This window comes from Macadamia integrifolia, chromosome 8, assembly GCF_013358625.1.
Source record: "Macadamia integrifolia cultivar HAES 741 chromosome 8, SCU_Mint_v3, whole genome shotgun sequence".
Lineage (NCBI taxonomy): Eukaryota > Viridiplantae > Streptophyta > Magnoliopsida > Proteales > Proteaceae > Macadamia > Macadamia integrifolia.
In genome coordinates, this window is record NC_056564.1 from 30141975 (window position 1) to 30163358 (window position 21384).

The 21384-nt window shown below is 44.9% G+C and overlaps 1 pseudogene; it reads right to left on the bottom strand.

The window, feature by feature from the left end:
• Positions 1-9632: 9632 nt before the first annotated feature.
• On the bottom strand, positions 9633-20618 carry LOC122087496 (annotated as a pseudogene).
• Positions 20619-21384: the final 766 nt, after the last annotated feature.

Here is a 21384-nt window from a genome sequence, read left to right on the forward strand (position 1 = left end):
GAGCTGGGGCCCGGTCTTTGTGCCTCATTGGTTAAGGTCTTTGAGTTGCCAGACTAGGGTCTGGTCTTGAAGTGCCAAGCTGGAACTCGGTCTTTGTGCCTCATTGGTTAAGGTCTTTGAGTCGCCAGACTAGGGTCTGGTCTTGTGGTGCCGAGCTAGAGTTCGATCTTATTTGCTGCCGAGCTGGGGCCCGGTCTTTGTGCCTCATTGGTTAAGGTCTTTGGGTCGCCAGACTAGGGCCTGGTCTTGTGGTGCCGAGCTAGAGCCCGGTCTTTGTGCCTCATTGGTTAAGGTCTTTGAGTCGCCAGACTAGGGTCTGGTTTTATGGCGCCGAGCTAGAGCTCGGTCTTAGTATTTCCGAGCTAGGGCCCTATCTTTATGCCTCATTGATTAAGGTCTTTGAGTCGCCAGACTAGGGTCTGGTCTTGTGGCGCTGAGCTAGAGCTCGGTCTTAGTATTACCGAGCTAGGGCCCGGTCTTTGTGCCTCATTGGTTAAGGTCTTTGAGTCGCCAGACTAGGGTCTGGTCTTGAAGTGCCAAGCTGGAACTCGGTCTTTGTGCCTCATTGGTTAAGGTCTTTGAGTCGCCAGACTAGGGTCTGGTCTTGTGGTGCCGAGCTAGAGCCCAGTTTTTGTATTGCCGAGCTAGGGCCCGGTCTTTGTGCCTCATTGGTTAAGGTCTTTGAGTTGCCAGACTAGGGTCTGGTTTTGAAGTCCTGAGCTGGAACTCGGTCTTTGTGCCTCATTGGTTAAGGTCTTTGAGTCGTCAGACTAGGGTCTGGTCTTGTGGTGCCGAGCTAGAGCCCGGTCTTTGTGCCTCATTGGTTAAGGTCTTTGAGTCGCCAGACTAGGGTCTGGTCTTGAAGTGCCGAGCTGGAGCTCGGTCTTATTTGCTGTCGAGCTGTACACAATGTTAGAAAAGTTAGATATTTGCGAGAAGCTTCATAGTATATTGACATGTTGTATGCACTTGGGACAAATACATTGCTTCACAATAGAATCTAATCTGCTACGTGATTGAAATTGAATAACTGCTAAGGTGCTGATAGTATAAAATCTTCAAGACTAACACCCCATCGATGGGATTTCAAGGCAATCTACTGATAAAACTCTCTACTGATAGATTGTCTACTGGCCTCAGTGATTCGGACTATTGGCAGCTGTTAAACTGGTTCTGTCGTAGGTCCGCCCATGATTGTTAGGATGGCCGGACCCACGGGCTGGTTGTCGTATGTGACAGCTCGGTTCGTGGCTGGATCCATCGTCGGTTCGACCTTACCTCAGCTCGGCTGGGCATCTTCTCTCCTCGGCTCAGGCCAGTTCCCACCATATTTCTATTTCAGATACTGGCTGAGGTATCCGACCTTGATGAGCTCATCAATTTCCCTTTTCAGAGACTTACAGTCTTCAGTGTCATGTCCATGGTCTCGGTGGTATCGACAATACCTGTTGAGGTTCCTCTCTTCTGGTTTACCTGCCATTGGCCTGGGCCAGCGAAAGTACTTCTGATTTTGGATCTCCAAGAGCAGGTTTGTTCGTGAACGATCAAGTTCATATCGCTCAAGTTCAGCTGTGTCCAGGGGCCGATCTGTTCTGTTTTTCTTCTGCTCACGGGAGTCATCCCTATGTCTCAGAGCCCTTTTCTTCTCCTTCTCTGCCTGATCAACCTTGTCAGCTATTCCTCGGGCTGCCAGAACTTCCTCCATGTTGGCGTATTGATTGCACCGTCTCAACAGTGCGGGCATCGTTTTCGGTAAGTCGAGGGCTAGGGATTGAACCAGATCGAGGTGCCTTACCCCATTGCACAACGTGCTATACGCCACTCCTTCCGGCAGGTTTTTTACCTCCAATGTCGCCTTCGTGAATCGGGCAAGGAATTCTCTTATTGTCTCCGTCACCCCTTGCTTCATGTTCATCACGTTTTGCATAGTTTGCTTCTGCTTCATACTTGCTTGGAAACGTGTAAGGAACGCTCTTGTCAGTTCTTCATAGCTACGGATGGACCGTGGCCGTAAGTTTGACATCCAGACCAGCGCGGCTCCTTTTAATGAGGCTGCGAAAGCACAACAGAGAACGGCTTCTGACCTGCCATGCACTGCCATGGCCGAGCTGTAGTACAGTAGATGATCGTAGGGATCTGTGGTACCGTCATATCCGTTGAAGACAGGTATCACAAAATTTGAGGGAAGCTCGGCATCAATCAATTCGTCGGAAAGAGCATTATGGGCCGGGGTTACTGTAATGTCGGCCGGGTGCTCCTGCCTCTGCATTCCCTCTACTCGCTCAGTGAGTCACTGGATTCGGCTCTCAAGGTCAGCTCTTCTCTCCTCGGCTCGGCCATCTGTTGATCGGCGTGACCCTTCTCTCCTGGGGCTTCTTCCTCGGCCTTGGTGACCCTGCCGTGCTGCACCTCTAGTAGGCCCGATGGGCGTGCTCTGACCAAGATGGGGTTGATCTCGCCTAGCTTGCCTCTGGTAGTTCTCATGTTCTTCTCTGTGCGGACGAGTGCCTCTAGTGTGTCTTTGAGGCGAAGGTTGGCGTCCTCCTGTACAGTGTGGGGATCTATGAGTATCATGTGTCTCAGGGCTCCGATGATGTTCAGAACGATCTGCTCTCCCGATCCGAGCAAGAGATCGCGGTTGTATAGAATGGACAATGCGCGAAGTCCTTCCTGAGCCCCTTCTTGCTGTTGATTGGGGGGTGACGCTATTGTCAGGAGATTCGTCAATGGGATTTCTGCTCGGAGCAGGTCTTTACGGCCGAGCTAAACTAGTGCGTGGTACTGGAAGTGCGGAGCCGAATTGTCTTATGAAATCCCTCACCAGTGCGTTCGTGGCTAATACCTGCAGCTGCAAACTCTACATCTGTTCTTCCATGTTCGGATGAGTTACCCAGGACGATGGGACATGGCGGGATAGCTGAGGGTTCTGCTCGCATTGATCCCCCTCTCCCTGGGCAACCTGTGGATCGGGCCTGGTTTGCCGGGGTCCTTCTAGAGGGGTCTCTGCTGGGACGTTTTCCTGCTGTGCCACTGGTGGTGAATTGGAACATCTAAGTGGTACTTCCCGAGTGGATCTTGCACGCGTTGTCATTGAAGAAACGACCTTCTCACTCCTTAATTGCATTGTTCCAAGGTGACTTTTTGTAACAGTTTCCCACAGACGGCGCCAATCTGATGCGGAAAAATTTGACTGGACTATCTCTCCTGTAGCTCCTGGAGCTTTGGCTGACCTGCACAAAAGAGATGACAAGGAGAGCCGCGCTGACCCGACGGGGGACTCTCCGATGCCTAAGTTAGACCTTTCCACAACAGATGCTCAAGAGAGCTTTACGGTATGAGAAGTGAGTAATCGATCCCCTGTGATGGAGGCTTACCTTGGTATTTATAGGTTGCTCATGGAGGGTAAGTGGGAGACGATTGTGAAGAGTCCTACTTAGGCTTGGAGTCCTCAAGGAGAGTGGCTCTGTGATTCCGAGAATATTCTTGGAATATTCCCCTCTTAACAAGGAGAGATCAACCGTGTGACGTCATGATGACGTGTAGTGGATAGACTCCTGACCTCCGAAATAGACTACGTTCCTTGAATGTAGGGGTGGACGGAAACACGTTTCTGGAATCCTTGTTGTTGACGTCGGGCCGAGGTGGTAGCACGGCACGACCCGATGGACGCCGAGGTAACAGCACGACCTGTTGGAGGTCGAGGTGAAGCATGGCCTGTTGGATGCCGAGACAATAGTATGACCTAATTGGTGCCGAGGTGGAGCACGGCATGATTGAGGCCAAGGTGGAGCACGGCCTGATTGGTGCCGAGGTGGAGCACGACATGATTGAGGCCGAGGTGGAGAACGGCATGATGGAGGCCGACGTGGAGCACGGCCTGATTGAGGCCGAGGTAGAGCATGGCCTGATTGATACCGAGGCCGTAACACGGCATATTGGAGGCCGAGACAGTAGCACGGCCTGATGGAGGCCGAGGTGGAGCACGACCTGTTGGATGCCGAGGCAACAGCACGGCATGTTGGAGGCCGAGGCAGTAGCACGGCATGATGGAGGCCGAGGTGGAGCATGGCCTGTTGGATGCCGAGGCAATAGCATGGCATGATTGGGGCCGAGGTGGAACACGGCCTAATTGGTGCCGAGGTGAAGCACGACCTGATGGTGCCGAGGTGCAGCACGGCAAGATTGAGGCCGAGGTGGAGCACGGCCTGATGGAGACCGAGGCAGTAGCACGGCCTAATGGATGCCGAGGCAGTAGCACGGCATATTGGAGGCTGAGGCAGTAGCACGGCCTGATGGTGGCCGAGGTGGAGCACAGCCTGTTGGATGCCGAGGCAATAGCACGACATGATTGAGGCCTAGGTGGAGCACGACCTGATTGGTGCCGAGGTTCAGCACGGCATGATTGAGGCCGAGGTGGAGCACGACCTGATTGGTGCCAAGGTGGGTCATGCTTTAGCCGTGCTGAGGAAAGTGACATATTTTGCCTCATCAAGTTTCAACCTCTATTATACAATGAGTGGCTTGTTACAAGACCAACTTCTCCCTCTTTAAATAGAAAGTTTTTGCCTTTTAAAAAAATATTAACTGCTAAGCAAATAGTGAGGTTGAGAAGTGGCCAAAGCATTGATCTCTATCACTTTAATGGGGTTTCATTCAAGATGAGCATTGACCCCCTTTATAAGCACAGCGTTTGTCCTTAAACATTAATTAACAACTTTGGATTGATCATGGATATATGCTCCCAATGTTTTTTTAATTCATATTACCTGGCGATTCAATTATTTTCTCTTTAAGTCTATTTAGTTGGATTATAGACAGCTTAAGAATCATTTATGGACCATTTAAAAACAATTATAGCACATTCAGTCAATTAACCCATTTAAATCCTGATTAACTAATTAACTAAAGCCCGATTATGAACCAAAAAATTGACCGATTGAATATAAACATCTTCATACCCTAGTCTACGTACAAAAATTTAAATCGGTAGAGAAAGATTTGGCTCAACCTTAATCGACCAGCCTGGCTAGTTGACACTCCATAATTGTTTCATAGGACCCTTTAAGGTAATCATGTCACATCAGTAGGGTGTTGCATCTTTATCGAGCATAATAGAACCACCAAACATCTCTTAATTTTATTAAAAGAATGGTAAGCACCAAGTGGTGAAAGTGGACCCTTCTCTCTGATCGGATTCATCCCTCATAAAAGGCTGAAATCTCGTTCTTCTTGATGCTTCTATTAGTGTTTCCATTGGCCTTTATGCTAGTGTAGAGGTCACAATGCCTTTTAGGGAATCCTCTCCCCCCAAAAAAGGAAAGTTTTCTATCCTAGAGTGTGGCCTACACCAATGCTCATGTCTATCTTCCTCCTTCTAGAAAATAATGATACAAATATCTTTTCACATGAGTATGAGAATAATAGACACATGGGAGCACTAACATAGATAGCACTCCTCGATGACACTTAAAAAAAGAACACCATATCGTGTTAGTCATTGCTCGCATTCATGTAGAAAAAACAAGTCTTATTAAAAAAAAAAATATAAATAAATAAAAGAAGGAAGTCGACCCTCTTTGTGATGGTGACTCAGCCGTGCTTTAAGTTTCACCTCTGTGTGATAAAAAAAAATTAATAATAAGAATCCCACCTTTCCTTTGACTTAAAAAATCCTTAGTCAACGCTTGCTTTTGGTGCTTAGGAATAAACAAGTTTCATTAAAAAAAAAAAAAAAAAAAAAGGAGATTGGTCCTTGTGCTGGCTGAAGGACTGCTCTACCTTTCAAGGAACCTTCCCCCCAAAAAAGAGTGGATCACTCTCAGTGATTGGGAGTCGGGGTTAGAACTCAATTTTTTTTTTTTTAAACCCTATTATCCTACTTAGCGCCATTGGCCAATGACCATTGTCGTGTGCATTTGTAGGGCAAATGGCCACCTGTTACTCTTCCTACATATATTCACTTATTCATACATATACATACGATAGGATTCGATTCCACAACCTCCTCCCTTGAGAGTTGGGACTCAGCTGCGTTGGATTTTTTTTCACCGCAATGTATGATCAGAATTCCAACTCTCCTTTTATCTTAAGAAAAAAAAAAAGGAATTCCTGCACTTTTGCACCCCTTATTTATGTGTGATCATTTTGGCTTTCTCTGATTGGGTTGTTGCGGATTTGAGCAGCAAAGGTGGTTCATTGTTTCAGCAACAACATGTATATCAGCAGGTGATATTTATCAATGTTGTTTTATGGTTGTCCTTGTTGGCAACCCGGCCATGTGGCAGTGATGACGTGGCCAGTTTGGGTGATGTGGATGAAAATGATGACATGGCAGTGTCCAGTGTAACCGATGAGATAACAGAGCCGCTTGGTATGCATGGAGTGGTTTAATACATCATTAATAGGTGGTGCAGGTTTCTGGGTCAAAACTGAAAAAATTATCCTATTTATGCTCGAGGGCATTTTCAGTATTAAAAATGATATTTTTGGAATATTGTTTATTCATGAAAAAGATAGATTGTAATTTACCTAGTCCAGTGCATTTGATTTTGTCACATTCTGATACCGTATGAAGAAGTTACAGCATTTGTGGCAGTCGAGGGCAGTTACAGCATTAAAGATGATTTTTTTAAAGGAAGTGTTATCATGTAACAATACGACAAAAATTTAATCTTTCCAACGGTTCTGATTTCATCGCGTTTCAATTCCATATGAAAAAGTTGCGTCATTGGAAAGGTCTAAGGGCATTTTGATCTTTTTACATGGCTGAGTCAGATGATTAAGTCTTCTGGAAAGTCGTAGAGCGTCCAGTTACGGTTCCAACGCACTTCGTTTCATCTTGATCGGATATCGTATGAAAAAGTTATAAGTGTTTCCGTGAAGTCGATTCGAAAATCTGAACTAGAAAATCAATCGATGCTCTCAGTGTTGGGTGGATTTTCTGGATTTTAATTTTGAAATTTTAGGGGCTTTTGTGTAATTTCAAGGTTTTAAAGGTCTAAGTTGATAAGGGCTTTTTGGCATTAAAGTTTATAGAAGCAGGGGCGTATATAAGAGAATCAGAGGGATCCTTAATACACGGCTCAGAATGAGCCACGTCGGTAAGATTCCGATCTGACGGTTCGTATAAGAGCTTGCGTTGAAGAAGCTTATCCGAGGCTTCTCATTGTTAAAATGTATTAGATATGATGGTCTGGCGCTACACCATATTGCATTGATTAGTGTGTGTCGCATGTGCATCATCATCGAAGCTTAGATTCCAATCCCTTAGATCTGGATCAAGTAGATCTTATAGATCCAGATCTAATGGTCTATAAATGATTTCCCTTTATGGGTTAAGCCGACATAAATCCCGAATATACGCTGATGTAGCCAATCTGTGGTCGACAACACTTCTGACGATGTCAGCGCCTACGTCATGATGATGTCATCTAGATTCAAATCTAATGGTTTGGATCTATTGTCTGTTGGTTTAATCGGACGGCTTAGATTATAAGATCTTTTATATGAGATCTACGGTCAGATTTCGCCCATGTTGCACGTGCCGCCGGTGTAGCCTACGCCACCCCTACGAAGATTCCATTTCAGACTATCTCATTGCTCCAACTTCAAATGATCATATCTCCCTCATTTTAACTCGGATTTGGGTGAACCAAGTTGCTGCTTCTTCGTTTTTTGAAGCCCTACACCATGGAAGAAAGAAAAATGAGTTTTGAGTGAAGGAAGACTACGGTTTTGGTATGAGAAGTTTTTCTCTTGATGGGTGATCATTGAATGAGGTTTATTGCTTGATGGAATGTGTCTTTACTCCATTAAAGTGGGTTTGAGAAGGTAGTTGAGTGTTCTTGATGTTTCATTGATCAAAAGCCAAGAGAAAAGAGAAAAGAAGATAGGGTTTTTCTATTTGTGTTTCAAAGTGCAAGAATACAAGGGAGAAGACTTGTGAGATGCCATGGCCATGTTGAGCTTATTTGAAGATTCAAGTCTCCTACTCTAGAGGGGAGTTGAGGATTCCAGTGTGTAGAGACTATGCTCTGAGACAACTCTACTAACAACAAACAAGGGCTGTGAGATTTTCTAACCCTAGAATTTACATTATATGCATATATGATAATATGTATGTATATTAGGGTTAATTGTGGATGAATGTTTACATACTAGGTTAGTTGTGGATGAACTATAAGCATACTAGCTAGTTGTGGATGTATTTGCTAGGCAAGGCTTAACTGTAGGGCATTGATATAAACCCAAATTTACTATATTATTTATTGAGTGCTTAGTGGGTGCTAAGCACCGGGAGTGGGTGCTCCCGTGTAGTGGGTGCTACACATTGTACCGGCACTACGAGTGCCATCTCAGCTTCAGCTTGAGAAAATTGGGTGTGGGTGCTCCCGACTGTGGGTGTAGTCAAAAGTAGTGTATTGAGTAGGTACGAAGCCTTTACAGGCACTGCTCCGGGGATGTAGGTAAATTGCCGAACCTCGTAAAAACCTTGTGTTGTGGGTGCTTATTGTTTGCATTTCATATTAAAGTGCGTTGAATGTGGAATGGATGTGCACACTTGGAAGTGTCTATGAGAGGCTGAGTGTGCATACGACTGTATACAAAAAGGGATAGGTATATCAGGTTTTTCTTGGCCAGACATCAGACAAGTTTTTGGGGATCAGAATTGGACTCACTAATTCACCCCCCCTCTCAGTGACTGCCGGGTTACAACAATCAATTGGTTCGGTTCCTGTTTTTATTTGGCTTTATTCGAATCGATCAATAATTTGGTTGAAATTAAGTTTAATTAGAAAAATCTACTGAAACAAATAAAGTTCGAAAGAAAATTACAATCTCATGAAAATGTATTCTCATAATGTCAATTTTGGTATCTTTTAATCATTTTTACGTAACACAATAAAAGAATCCATAGACCATAATACATATCACACAACTCAATAAAGACACATGATTTTAGGGTTTACTATGATTTGAATTCAGTTTATACGAATTTCTATACTAGGGTTTGATTCAAATCGATGATTTTTTAAGAATCAATTAATACAATTTTATGTATTATTTTTCAAAACCAAAATCAAACCAAAGTTTTCTATTTGATTTTAAATGATCGGTTTACATTTGATTTTTTAGTTGTCTGCCTTCTATAATCAACTTGTCAAGCCCCATTAGGGCTTTGCTTCTTGTAGTTGACCCGTAATGTTTCCCTTTATCCTTTGCCTCCTTTCAGCCGAGAATGCCTATAGATTAAAAACTAATCACCAGAAGTACACCTTTTAGGAATCTCTTCCAACATAGGAAATTAATTGATCATTCATCTGATATGATAACAGAACATTGTGCTTGTTGGTCATAAAAAAGTGGTGACTCTTATTGGTCGTCATTAAACAATGGTTCAATTCTTTTGCGGTGAGTGGTAAGTGGCAGTAAGGATCCAACGACTCCCATTGCACAAGGCTTCCACTATTGCAAGGTTTGAGAAGGGCATATATATGTAGTCTTACCCCCCCTACTGCGTCGAAGACGTTGTTTCCAAAGTAAATAAAAAAATATATTGATAAAAAATAAATATTCTATTATATTTCTCAAATGCTTATTTATTGCATCAAATAATGCAATTAGGATTTCTCTCAAGGGTCAATCAAATAATTAATAGGTACAAGGTATACAGGAGCTTTCTTCCTAACAGCAAGACCTGATTGCTCATCCATATTTATATCTTCCTTCTTGATCCCATCAGGAAGGCCCCAATCAAAGGCATGCAGAAGATTTGCAAGTGTCAATCACTGAAATACCCATGTTGATCACAGGACAACCTCTTCGACCTGATCCAAAAGGCAATAACTCAAAATGTGTTCCCTTATAATCAATTGAGCTATCCATGAACCTCTCTGGTATGAACTCTTCTGGGTTCTTCCAATGTTTTGGATCTCTCCCTATTGCCCATGCATTCACTAGGACCCTTGTTTTGGGGTAAATATCATATCCATTAATGGTAAAATGGCTTATGACTTCTCGTGGGAGCAATAGAGGAAGTGAAGGATGCAATCTTAAAGTCTCCTTTATCACCATTTTAAGGAATTTTAGCTGATCTATATCTGTTTCATCCACCTTTCCTTTCTTTCCAACAATGCTCCTGATGAGGCAAAATATGTCACTTTCCTCAGCACGCCTGAAGCATGTACGCAAACCTGAAAAGGACTGAGTAGCTACTTCGGCCTCCATCAGGCCGTGCTCCACCTCGGCCTCCATCAGGCCGTGCTGTTACCTCGGCCTCCATCAGGCCACGCTATCTCCTCGGCCTCCATCAGGCCGTGCTACTACCTTGGCCTCAATCATGTCGTGCTACTACCTCGGCATCCATCAGGCCGTGCTGTTACCTCGGCCTCCATCAGGCCGCGCTATCACCTCGGCCTCCATCAGACCGTGCTACTACCTCGGCCTCAATCATGCCGTGCTACTACCTCGGCATCTATCAGGCCGTGCTGTTACCTCGGCCTCCATCAGGCTGTGCTCCACCTCGGCTTCCATCAGGCCGTGCTACTGCCTCGACATCTATCAAGCCGTGGCATCCATCAGACCGTGCTGTTACCTCGGCCTCCATCAGGCCGTGCTCCACCTCGGCATCTATCAGGCCTCGCTATCACCTCGGCCTCCATCAGGCCATGCTCCACCTCGGCCTCAATCATGCCATGCTACTACCTCAGCATCCATCAAGCCGCGGCATATATCAGGCCGTGCTGTTACCTCGACCTCCATCAGGCCGTGCTCCACCTAGGCCCGACGTCAACAACAAGGATTTCAGAAACGTGTTTTCGTCCACCCCTATAGTCAAGGAACGTAATCCATATTCCGGAGGACGGGACTCTATCCACTACACGTTATCATGACGTCACACGGTTGGTCTTTCCGAGTTAAGAGGGGAATATTCCCAGAATCACCGAGCCACTCCCCTTGAGGACTCCACGCCTAACCAGGACTCTTGACAATCGTCTCCCACTTGCCCTCCATAAGCAGCCTATAAATACCAAGGTAAGCCTCCATCACAAGGGGATCAATTACTCACTTCTCATACTGTAAAAGTTCTCTTGAGCATCTGTTGTGGAAAGGTCTAACTTAGGCATCGGAGAGTCCCCCGTCGAGTCAGCCCGGCTCTCCTTGTCATCTCTTCTGTGCAGGTCGGCCAAAGCACCAGGAACTGCAAGAGAGATAGTCTGGTCAAATTTTTCTGCATCAGATTGGCGCCGTCTGTCGGAAACTTGTTACAAAAAGTTACCTTGGAACAATGCAATTAAGGAGTGAGAAGGTCGTTTCTTCAACGACTGTGCAAGATCCACTCGGGAAGTACCACTTGGACGTTCCCATTCACCACCAGTGGCAGGGCAGGAAAATGTCCCAGCAGAGACCCCTCTAGAAGGACCCCAGCAAACTAGGCCCGATGCACAGGTTGCCCAGGGAGAGGGGGATCAGTGCGAGCAGAACCCTCAGCTATCTCGCCATGTCCCATCATCCAGGGTAACTCATCCGAACATGGAAGAACAGATGCAGAGCTTGCAGCTACAGGTATTAGCCACGAACGCACTGGTGAGGGATTTCATACGACAGTTCGCTCCGCACTTCCAGTACCACGCACTAGTTCAGCTCAGCCGCCTAGGCCTGTTCCGAGCAGAAATCCCAATGACGATCTCCTGACAACAGCGTTACCCCCCAATCAACAGCAAGAAGGGGGTCGGGCAGGACTTCACGCACTGTTCATTTCGTACCACCACGATCTCTTACTGAGGGGCGCAGGCGAGGTCCCGTCCCTGCCTGGATCGAGAGAGTCGGTCATTCTGAACATCATCAGAGCCCAGAGACACATGATACTCATAGATCCCCACACCGGGCAGGGGGATGCCAACCATCACCTCAAAGACTCACTAGAGGTGCTCGTCCACATAGAGAAGAACATGAGAACTACCAGAGGCAAGCTCGGCGAGATCGTCCCCAACCTGGCCAGAGCTCGCCCATTGGTCCTACCAGAGATGCACCATGGCAGGGTGCCCAAGGCCGAGGAAGAAGCCCCAGAAGAGGAGAAGGGTCACGCCGATTAACAGATGGCCGAGCCGAGGAGAGAAGAGCTGACCTTGAGAGCCGTATCCAACGACTCACTGAGCAAATAGAGGGAATGCAGAGGCAAGAGCACCCTGCCGACATGACAGTAACCCCGGCCCATAATGCACTTTTCGACGAATTGATTGACGCCGAGTTGCCCTCAAATTTTGTGATACCTGTCTTCAACGGATATGACGGCACCACAGATCCCTACGATCATCTACTGTACTACAGCTCGGCCATGGTAGTGCATGGTAGGTCAGACGCCGTTCTCTGTCGTGCTTTCGCAGCCTCATTAAAAGGAGCCGCGTTGGTCTGGATGTCAGACTTACGGCCACAGTCCATCCGCAGCTATGAAGAACTGACAAGAGCGTTCCTCACACGTTTCCAAGCAAGTATGAAGCAGAAGCAAACTACGCAAAACGTGATGAACATGAGGCAAGGGGCGAGGGAGACAATAAGAGAATTCCTTGCCCGATTCAAGAAGGCGACATTGGAGGTAAAAAACCTGCCGGAAGGAGTGGCGTATAGCACATTGTGCAATGGGGTAATACACCCCGATCTGGTTTAGTCCCTAGCCCTCGACTTACGGGAAATGATGCCTGCACTGTTGAGACGGTGCAATTAATACGCCAATATGGAGGAAGTTCTGGCAGCCCGAGGAATAGCTGACAAGGGTGATCAGGCAGCGAAGGAGAAGAAAAGGGCTATGAGACAGAGGGATGACTCTCGTGAGCCGAAGAAAAACAGAACAGATCGGCCTCTGGACACAGCTGAACTTGAGTGATATGAACTTGATCATTCTCGAACAAACCTGCTATTGGAGATCCAAAATCATAAGTACTTTCGCTGGCCCAGGCCAATGGCAGGTAAACCAGAAGAGAGGAACCTCAATAGGTATTGCCGATACCACCGAGACTATGGACATGACACTGAAGATTATAAGTCTCTGAAAAGGGAAATTGATGAGCTCATCAAGGCCGGGTACCTTAACCAGTATCTGAAGCAGAAATATGGTGGGAACTGACCCGAGCCGAGGAGAGATGAAGACCAACCGAGCTGAGGTAAGGTCGAGCTGTCCAAGGACCCAACCACGGACCGAGCTGTCACATACGACAACCAGCCCATGGGTCCGGCCATCCTAACAATCATGGGCGGACCTACGGCGGAATCAGTTAGAAAAGCCAAAGCACACACGCGGTTCGTATGCATCACGGAACAACCTGTCAAAGCCCTCAAAACGGATCCACACATTACTTTCTCTGACAGAGATCTGGAAGAGTTGAATTGGCCTCACAACGACGCTATCGTGATACAATTAGTGGTGGCCAACCACCCTTTCCACAGGGTCCTAGTGGACACTGGAGCCTCCGTTGACCTCATGTCATACGAAGCCTACATAAAACTGGGGCTTGGCACCAGAACCTTAAAACCAGCCCCAGGACCTTTGTATGGATTCTCAGGCATGCCAGCTGAGCTAGAGGGAGTTGTTGACCTACCTATAACCATCGGACAAGGAGCTCAGACAGCCACAACCATGGTCTCTTTCATGGTCGCCAAGATCGCCTCATCGTACAATGCAATCCTTGGCCGACCTGGTCTCAATGGTCTTGGGGCGATTGTGTCCACTAGGTATATGAAGGTCAAATTCCCAACTAGCAATGGAGTCAGAGAATGCAAGTCCAGCCAGAAGGAATCCCGGGAATGCTATGCCAACTTCATAAAATCTGTCAAAAAACCGTGCTCGGGCTTAGCATGTATGGTAGAAGTTGTTGGTTGCCGAGATGAAAGCCTCCTGGCCCGATCCGAACCAGTTTAACAGCTGCCTACAGTCTGAATCATTGAGGCCAGTAGACAATCTATCAGTAGAGAGTTTTATCAGTAGATTGCCTTGAAATCCCATCGATTGGGTGTTAGTCTTGAAGATTTTATACTATCAGCACCTTAGCAGTTATTCAATTTCAATCACGTAGCAGATTAGATTCTATTTTGAAGCAATGTATTTGTCCCAAGTGCATACAACACATCAATATACTATGAAGCTTCTCGCAAATATCTAACTTTTCTAACATTGTGTACAGCTCGACAGCAAATAAGACCGAGCTCCAGCTCGGCACCTCAAGACCAGACCCTAGTCTGGCGACTCAAAGACCTTAACCAATGAGGCACAAAGACCGGGCTCTAGCTCGGCACCTTAAGACCAGACCCTAGTCTAGCGACTCAAAGACCTTAACCAATGAGGCACAAAGATCGGGCTCTAGCTCGACACCGCAAGACCAGACCCTAGTCTGGCGACTCAAAGACCTTAACCAATGAGGCACAAAGATCGGGCTCTAGCTCGGCACCACAAGACCAGACCCTAGTCTGGAGACTCAAAGACCTTAACCAACGAGGCACAAAGACCGGGCCCCAGCTCGACAGCAAATAAGACCGAGCTAGAGCTCGGCACCTCAAGACCAGACCCTAGTCTGGCGACTCAAAGACCTTAACCAATGAGGCACAAAGACCGGGGCTCTAGCTCGGCACCGCAAGACCAGAGCCTAGTCTGGCGACTCAAAGACCTTAACCAATGAGGCACAAAGATCGGGCCCTAGTTCGGTAGCAAATAAGACCGAGCTCCAGCTCGGCACCTCAAGACCAGACCCTAGTCTGGCGACTCAAAGACCTTAACCAATGAGGCACAAAAACCGGCCCCCAGCTACCTAGACCGAGCTCAAGCTCGGCAGCATATAAGACCGAGCTCAAGCTCGGCACCACAAGACCAGACCCTTGTCTGGCGACTCAAAGACCTTAACCAATGAGGCACAAAGACAACGCTCTAGTTCGGCAGTAACTAGACCGAGCTCGGGGGGCTAACCCACGAGCCCTCAAAATACATCACTACCGAGGGAGACATCTACATAAATATGGATCTATATATATGAGGCTAATCTCGGGGGGCTGATCCACGAGCCTAGCTCAGCATTAGAAAATCCTTCGAGTCGGATCACTTCTTCACCAACATCGATCGAGCCGCAGGGCTGTACCAGAGTAGCATGGACTGGAACGCGTCGAAACGAAGAAATGTTAACGTCATCCAACAACTCTTGGTTGGGCTAAGGGATCAGCCACCTCGAGCCATTTCTTCTCGACCCCAATGAAAGCGCTTTGCTTCCTTTGCCCTCGAACAAGCGACAGCCACGTCCTCGAACCGTTGAGCAGCCTCGGTTGAGAAAGTGAAGCAGTGCATCTCGAATCGGATTAAATGCTCTAGCAGGTCGATTCGAACTGCTAGAGCGGGGGGCTGGTGATGAGGAAAAATACGTCACTTTCCTCAGCACGCCTGAAGCATGTACGCAAACCTGAAAAGGACTGAGTAGCTACTTCGACCTCCATCAGGCCATGCTATCACCTCGGCCTCCATCAGGCTGTGCTATCACCTCGGCCTCCATCAGGCCGTGCTCCACCTCGGCCTCCATCAGGTCGTGCTGTTACCTTGGCCTCCATCAATCCGTGCTCCACCTCGTCATCCATCAGGCCGCGCTACCTCCTCGGCATCTATCAGGCCGCGCTATCTCCTCGGCCTCCATCAGGCTGTGCTACTACCTCGGCCTCAATCATGCCATGCTATTACCTCGGCATCCATCAGCCCGTGCTGTTACCTCGGCCTCCATCAGGCCATGCTCCACCTCGGCATCCATCAGGCCGCGCTACCTCCTCGGCATCTATCAGGCCGCGCTATCACCTCGGCCTCCATCAGACCGTGCTACTACCTCGGCCTCAATCATGCTATGCTACTACCTCGGAATCTATCAGGTCGTGCTGTTACCTTGGCCTCCATCAGGCCGTGCTACTGCCTCGGCATCTATCAAGCCTCGGCATCCATCAAGCCGTGCTGTTACCTCGGCCTCCATCAGGCCGTGCTCCACCTCGGCATCTATCAGGCCGCGCTATCACCTTGGCCTCCATCAGGCCGTGCTCCACCTCGGTCTCAATCATGCTGTGCTACTACCTCGGCATCCATCAAGCCGCGGCATCCATCAGGCCGTGCTGTTACCTCGGGCTCCATCAGGCCGTGCTCCACCTCGGCCCGACGTCAACAACAAGGATTTCAGAAACGTGTTTTCGTCCACCCCTACAGTCAAGGAATGTAATCCCTATTCCGGAGGACGGGACTCTATCCACTACACGTCATCATGACGTTACACGGTTGATCTTTCCGAGTTAAGAGGAGAATATTCCAGGAATATTCTCATAATCACAGAGCCACTCCCCTTGAGGACTCCATGCCTAACCAGGACTCTTGACAATCGTCTCCCACTTGCCCTCCATAAGCAGCCTATAAATACCAAGGTAAGCCTCCATCACAAGGGGATCGATTACTCACTTCTCATACTGTAAAAGCTCTCTTGAGCATCTGTTGTGGAAAGGTCTAACTTAGACATCGGAGAGTCCCCCGTCGGGTCAGCCTGGCTCTCCTTTTCATCTCTTCTATGCAGGTCGGCCAAAGCACCAAGAACTGCAGGAGAGATAGTCCGGTCAAATTTTTCCGCATCAGCTCCTAATCTCTTCTTGTACTTTCTTCATCACTTTTGGGTTCTTAGCAAGCTCTGCCATTGCCCACTCCATTGCAATAGCACCAGTGTCTACTCCACCTAAAAATATATTCTGAGAAAAAAAAAATTGAGATACATCGATTTCAGCTGATGGAAAGGCAAGGATTCAATTAGCCGATCTCACCTAGTTGGGATAAGATTAAATTAAGGAGAAAAGAATTGGAGATAGATTGGTTACCATGAGGATTGCTTTGATATGATTATGAGTGAGAGAACCTGCACCTTTATGATCTCTTCCTATGTTGAGCAAAACATCAGCGATGTCCTCCTGCTCTGATTCATCTCTCTCATTGTTGAGGTGTTCATCAATCACGCTTTGGTAGAAATGATCAAATTCATGGAAGCAATTCTCACGCCTTCCATGGAGGCCAGTGAATTTGTCCATGATCCACCCCACATAAGGGAAAAAATCGGCGCCAGAGAAGCTACCTAACACGGCGGTGGCTTCCTGCATTGCTTTTCCAAACCGCCCGTTATCAAATTCTCTCCCCTTATAATTCTTACCAAAAGCAACCCTACAAGTTATATCATCAGTGATGTTTAAGAATATCTCACTTAGATTAATAGGAGTTGATGATGAAGAAGATTTCAAAATTGAGCTAATCATTGAAGCAACTCTCTCGTCTCTAATTGTGCGAAAAGATTGCACCCTCTTCAAACTAAAGAGCTCTAGAACACAGACCTTCCTCATCTCCCTCCAGTAATCATTGTAAGGTGCCAAAGCAATGTCAATGAAGTTGTATGAGAGCCTCTTAGGGCCCATCAACTCAGGCCTACTGCAACATTCAAGATCATGAGACTTCATGATCTCACTTGCCATTACAGGAGATGAGACCCCAAGTGTAGGCTTGAGCCCAAATTGCAAATGCATGATTGGTTGTTCATTCAAATGATTTTCTTCATAAACTACCTTGAAGAGGGAATATGACTCATGGATGCCTACAATTTATATTTTGAAACTCATCTCTGTTTTTGCATGTATACTGTGTATTTCAGTGTTTTCCCATTAAGGACAAAATTTTTTTTTTTTTCGTATTTTAATTCTAACAAAAAAACACAAAAATCATGAAAGATAATATTTATTCGGTTTAATATGGATTATCATGTTTGAAATATTTTTTTTCAAAATTACCAGGTGTATATATGCATGTTTAAGGTCTATTTTGTATAAACAATTCTTTTCGCTCTAAACGGATATTTTGGTCATTTTATCATGTTTAGGGTAAATTTTGTTTTTATCTCAGAAAATTTTGTATGTTTCAATGTTTTTCAATGTTTAGAACTATATGTGAATTTATTCAAGTGCTCTTTGATTGTGAAAAAGTGCGTTAGTGATATTTGCCATTTTTGTCATTTGTCGATAGCTTGGTCATTCGGTCAATTTTTACATTTTACAATATGTACAGTTTTTCACACATACATTTTGATGTTTGGGGCTCTATTTTAAGAATTTCAAATCTCCTCCATGCATTTAGGATAGATTAAGAGATGTTTTTACCCTCTAGGGGCAATTTAGTCTATTTGCCACACAAGTTCTTTTGAGTACTACAAACATGTGTTTCATTTAATTTTGTTTTTCATATAGTATTAATAAACTGGTATTCACATGCATTTAGTTACATTTGCATTACTCATTTTCATGCATTTTTACACACTTTTAGGCATGAAGGCATTTTGGGTATTTAACACATCAGATTTTTTTATGAGTTTGGGGTGGTTTTATCATCTGTTTCCATGTGTTTAATAGCTGTAAACATGTTGTACCATGAACATTGCTTTTTAAAGGAATTTTTGTGCATTTTAATGCACTTTTGCCCATTTTCTTTTGTCATTTCACAAGAATTGGGACTAACCGTTCCTCTCATGATTGTATAATTTTATATCTCAATATTTTATAATCTTAGAAATCATTCTTGAGGTGTTTCTTGTGAGATTCAATTCCACATATATATATATATCCACTTTTGGCCTAATAGGGGCATTTTGGACTTTTCACCTTAATTAACAATTATGGGTTGTTGTAAATACACTTTTCATCACATACTTCAGGTTCCAACATGTAATATCATATTTCACATGCATTTGACTTCTATTACTTGAAATTCCAATGCAATTGTACAAATCTACATTTTCCATAGAAGGGCATATTGGTAATTATACCATTAATTTATTGTCTAAATTTTTTAATATTTTTCTTAGAATATTTTCTTGGATTTAATGCTATTAAAACATTTTTTTAGTAAGTTTTTGCACTTAGATGTGGTTTCACGTACTTATCTATTTTATGGTCCCGTAACGGCAAGTTGGTCATTTTGAACATGTTAGTATTTAAGTTTGTTGCAATCTACATGTTGTTGTATTCTATAGTGTATTAATCCTTGTTTAGGAGTTTTGAATAATTTTTAAAGTTAAACTTTGAAAGTTGGCCTTAGAATTAGGGTTGATTAATGAGGCTAAAAAGTGTTAATTATATTAATTCGAGTTTAGAATGTATGTGAATACTTAAGTTTAATAACGAGGATTAAAATATTTATTTTGACTAGTTTAACTAGATCCATAAATTTTAAAAAGATAGGTCAAACCTTCCAAATTAGAATAATTTGGTGCATAATGTGCATAAACATTAGTATCCAATAGGAGTTTGGTATAGAAAGCCTCGTTCTGGCCGGCATTCTAGGAGTGCTTAACACCTTTCTCAAGTATAACATGACACTTACCCGATAATCTGGGCAAGACATGTCATCAACTTAAAGTCAACTTAGTCTCCCTCTTGCAAAGGAGAGGCATCATTTGTGGGTCATAAACCTTAATCTATGTGATGACTCTCTTTTACTATTTGCATTTCTCGTTCGACGTGAGAGAAAGTAATTGAGATGGAGACATCTCAATGGATTGTTTAGTCCATCATGAACCTTTGGGAACACGCAAGATTCAGTTTGCAACCACTTATCGGGTTTTTTTTTTTTTTTTATGTTGTATAAAAATATAAATCGGGTTAGAAAAATAAGATAAAATAGGATATCTTACTTACTTTTGATTTTTTTTTTTTTCTTGAACGGATGTGAGGTAGGTTAATATATTCTAATAGACGTAGACATCTCAACGGCTGAGTTTCTTAGACTCTTTATTAATTTCATCTAGGATGAAACTATGAATCCCAAATCAAGTCCATTTTTCAAACCTATACATAATAGTGGAGGCCTCCATAAACTGGCCTCATGAAAATACTTCTTTCTTGGTTCTTCTATTGCTTTTATGTATGAGATTTAATGTATGTAAGAAGAAAATAAAATGAAACTGAGGGTACGCACATCATCTTCTCCTTAGTAATTTTTCCCCTTACAAATTATTAGAGTCAAGATTGATAAGTATCAATATCAAAAAAATATATATATATATATATATATCTTAAAGGAAAAAATATTCCCATTTCAATGTAAAATGAATGAAAGCAGCAAAAATAAGATTTTTTTTTTTAATTAATTTGTAATCTAGATACACAACAAAGTAGCAGCAACCTAAGCCCATTTACAACAAACAGGAGCCTGAAGAGCTCTAGAACACAGAGCTTCCTCATCTCCCTCCAGTACTCATTGTAAGGCCCAAAAGCAATGTCATAGAAGTTGTATGAGAGCCTCCTAGGTCCCATCAAGTCAGGTCTACTGCAACATTCAAGATCATGAGACTTCATGAACTCGCTTGCAATTTCAGCAGATGAGACAACTACTGTGGGCTTTCGCCCAAGTTGCAAAAGCATGTTTGAACCATATTCCTTGGAGAGTTTTTGTAGAGTTGGTGCAAGTTACCTATGATAGGAAGCTTAGGAGGACCAGGTGGAAGGTTGGTCCTCCTCACTTTTTTGCTCTTGACAATGAGAATCAATGGAAGGAGAGCTAGAAGAGGGAGAAGTAGCCATAGTGGCATCATTGTGCAAAGCGCGCAATAAGAATTTGGTTTCAACTTCTATGTCTGATAGATAGCTAAGAGTGGATTGAATCAAGATTGGCATACCCCCTTTTTAAGTAGCAGAGCTTTAATGTAAGCGGGGTAAAGTTGTGTACATTATGATTGTAATACCCCGCTTCTTAAACCCGGTCTGATTTCGCGGTTTAACCGGTTTAACCATGCAGAAACCGAGCCAGAGGAAATTAGAGCGGGTTCCTTATGGGCTATGATGGCACGGGTGACCTTAAGCACCGGCTGGCCCGACAAGTCCGAGCCAGTGCCAGAAGAGACGGGAGTGCCCAAGCCGTGTACATGCACCTACCATAAGGCTATGTACGGATAAAACAGGTATTATATCCGTATTTTAAGGTATATACGTATGCTACATCGTATGCCTGGGGTGGGGTTCGCGCCGAGGCCCGAACCCGGTCAAAATCCGAAGTTTTGGCCCTCAGGTGGGTAGGACAGGTGGGTACACCCACCCACCTGAGTGACCCATCCATGTGCACTGTTCACTTATTAGGAATTATATATAAAGCTTTATGATTTCTCTTCTTTCCATTTACTACCCCCGTACGTTGGTGAGAAGAGTAAAGAGGAGAGAGAAAAGAAAGGGAAGAAGAAAGGAAGAGAAGGAAGAGGAAGAAAAGAGGGATTTTAGCGGCACCGAAGCTCGATTTTTCCATTCCAGCGCCGGGAGAGTGATCTTCAACTCTAGATCTACAGTTAGAGGTAAGCAAAGTTAGGT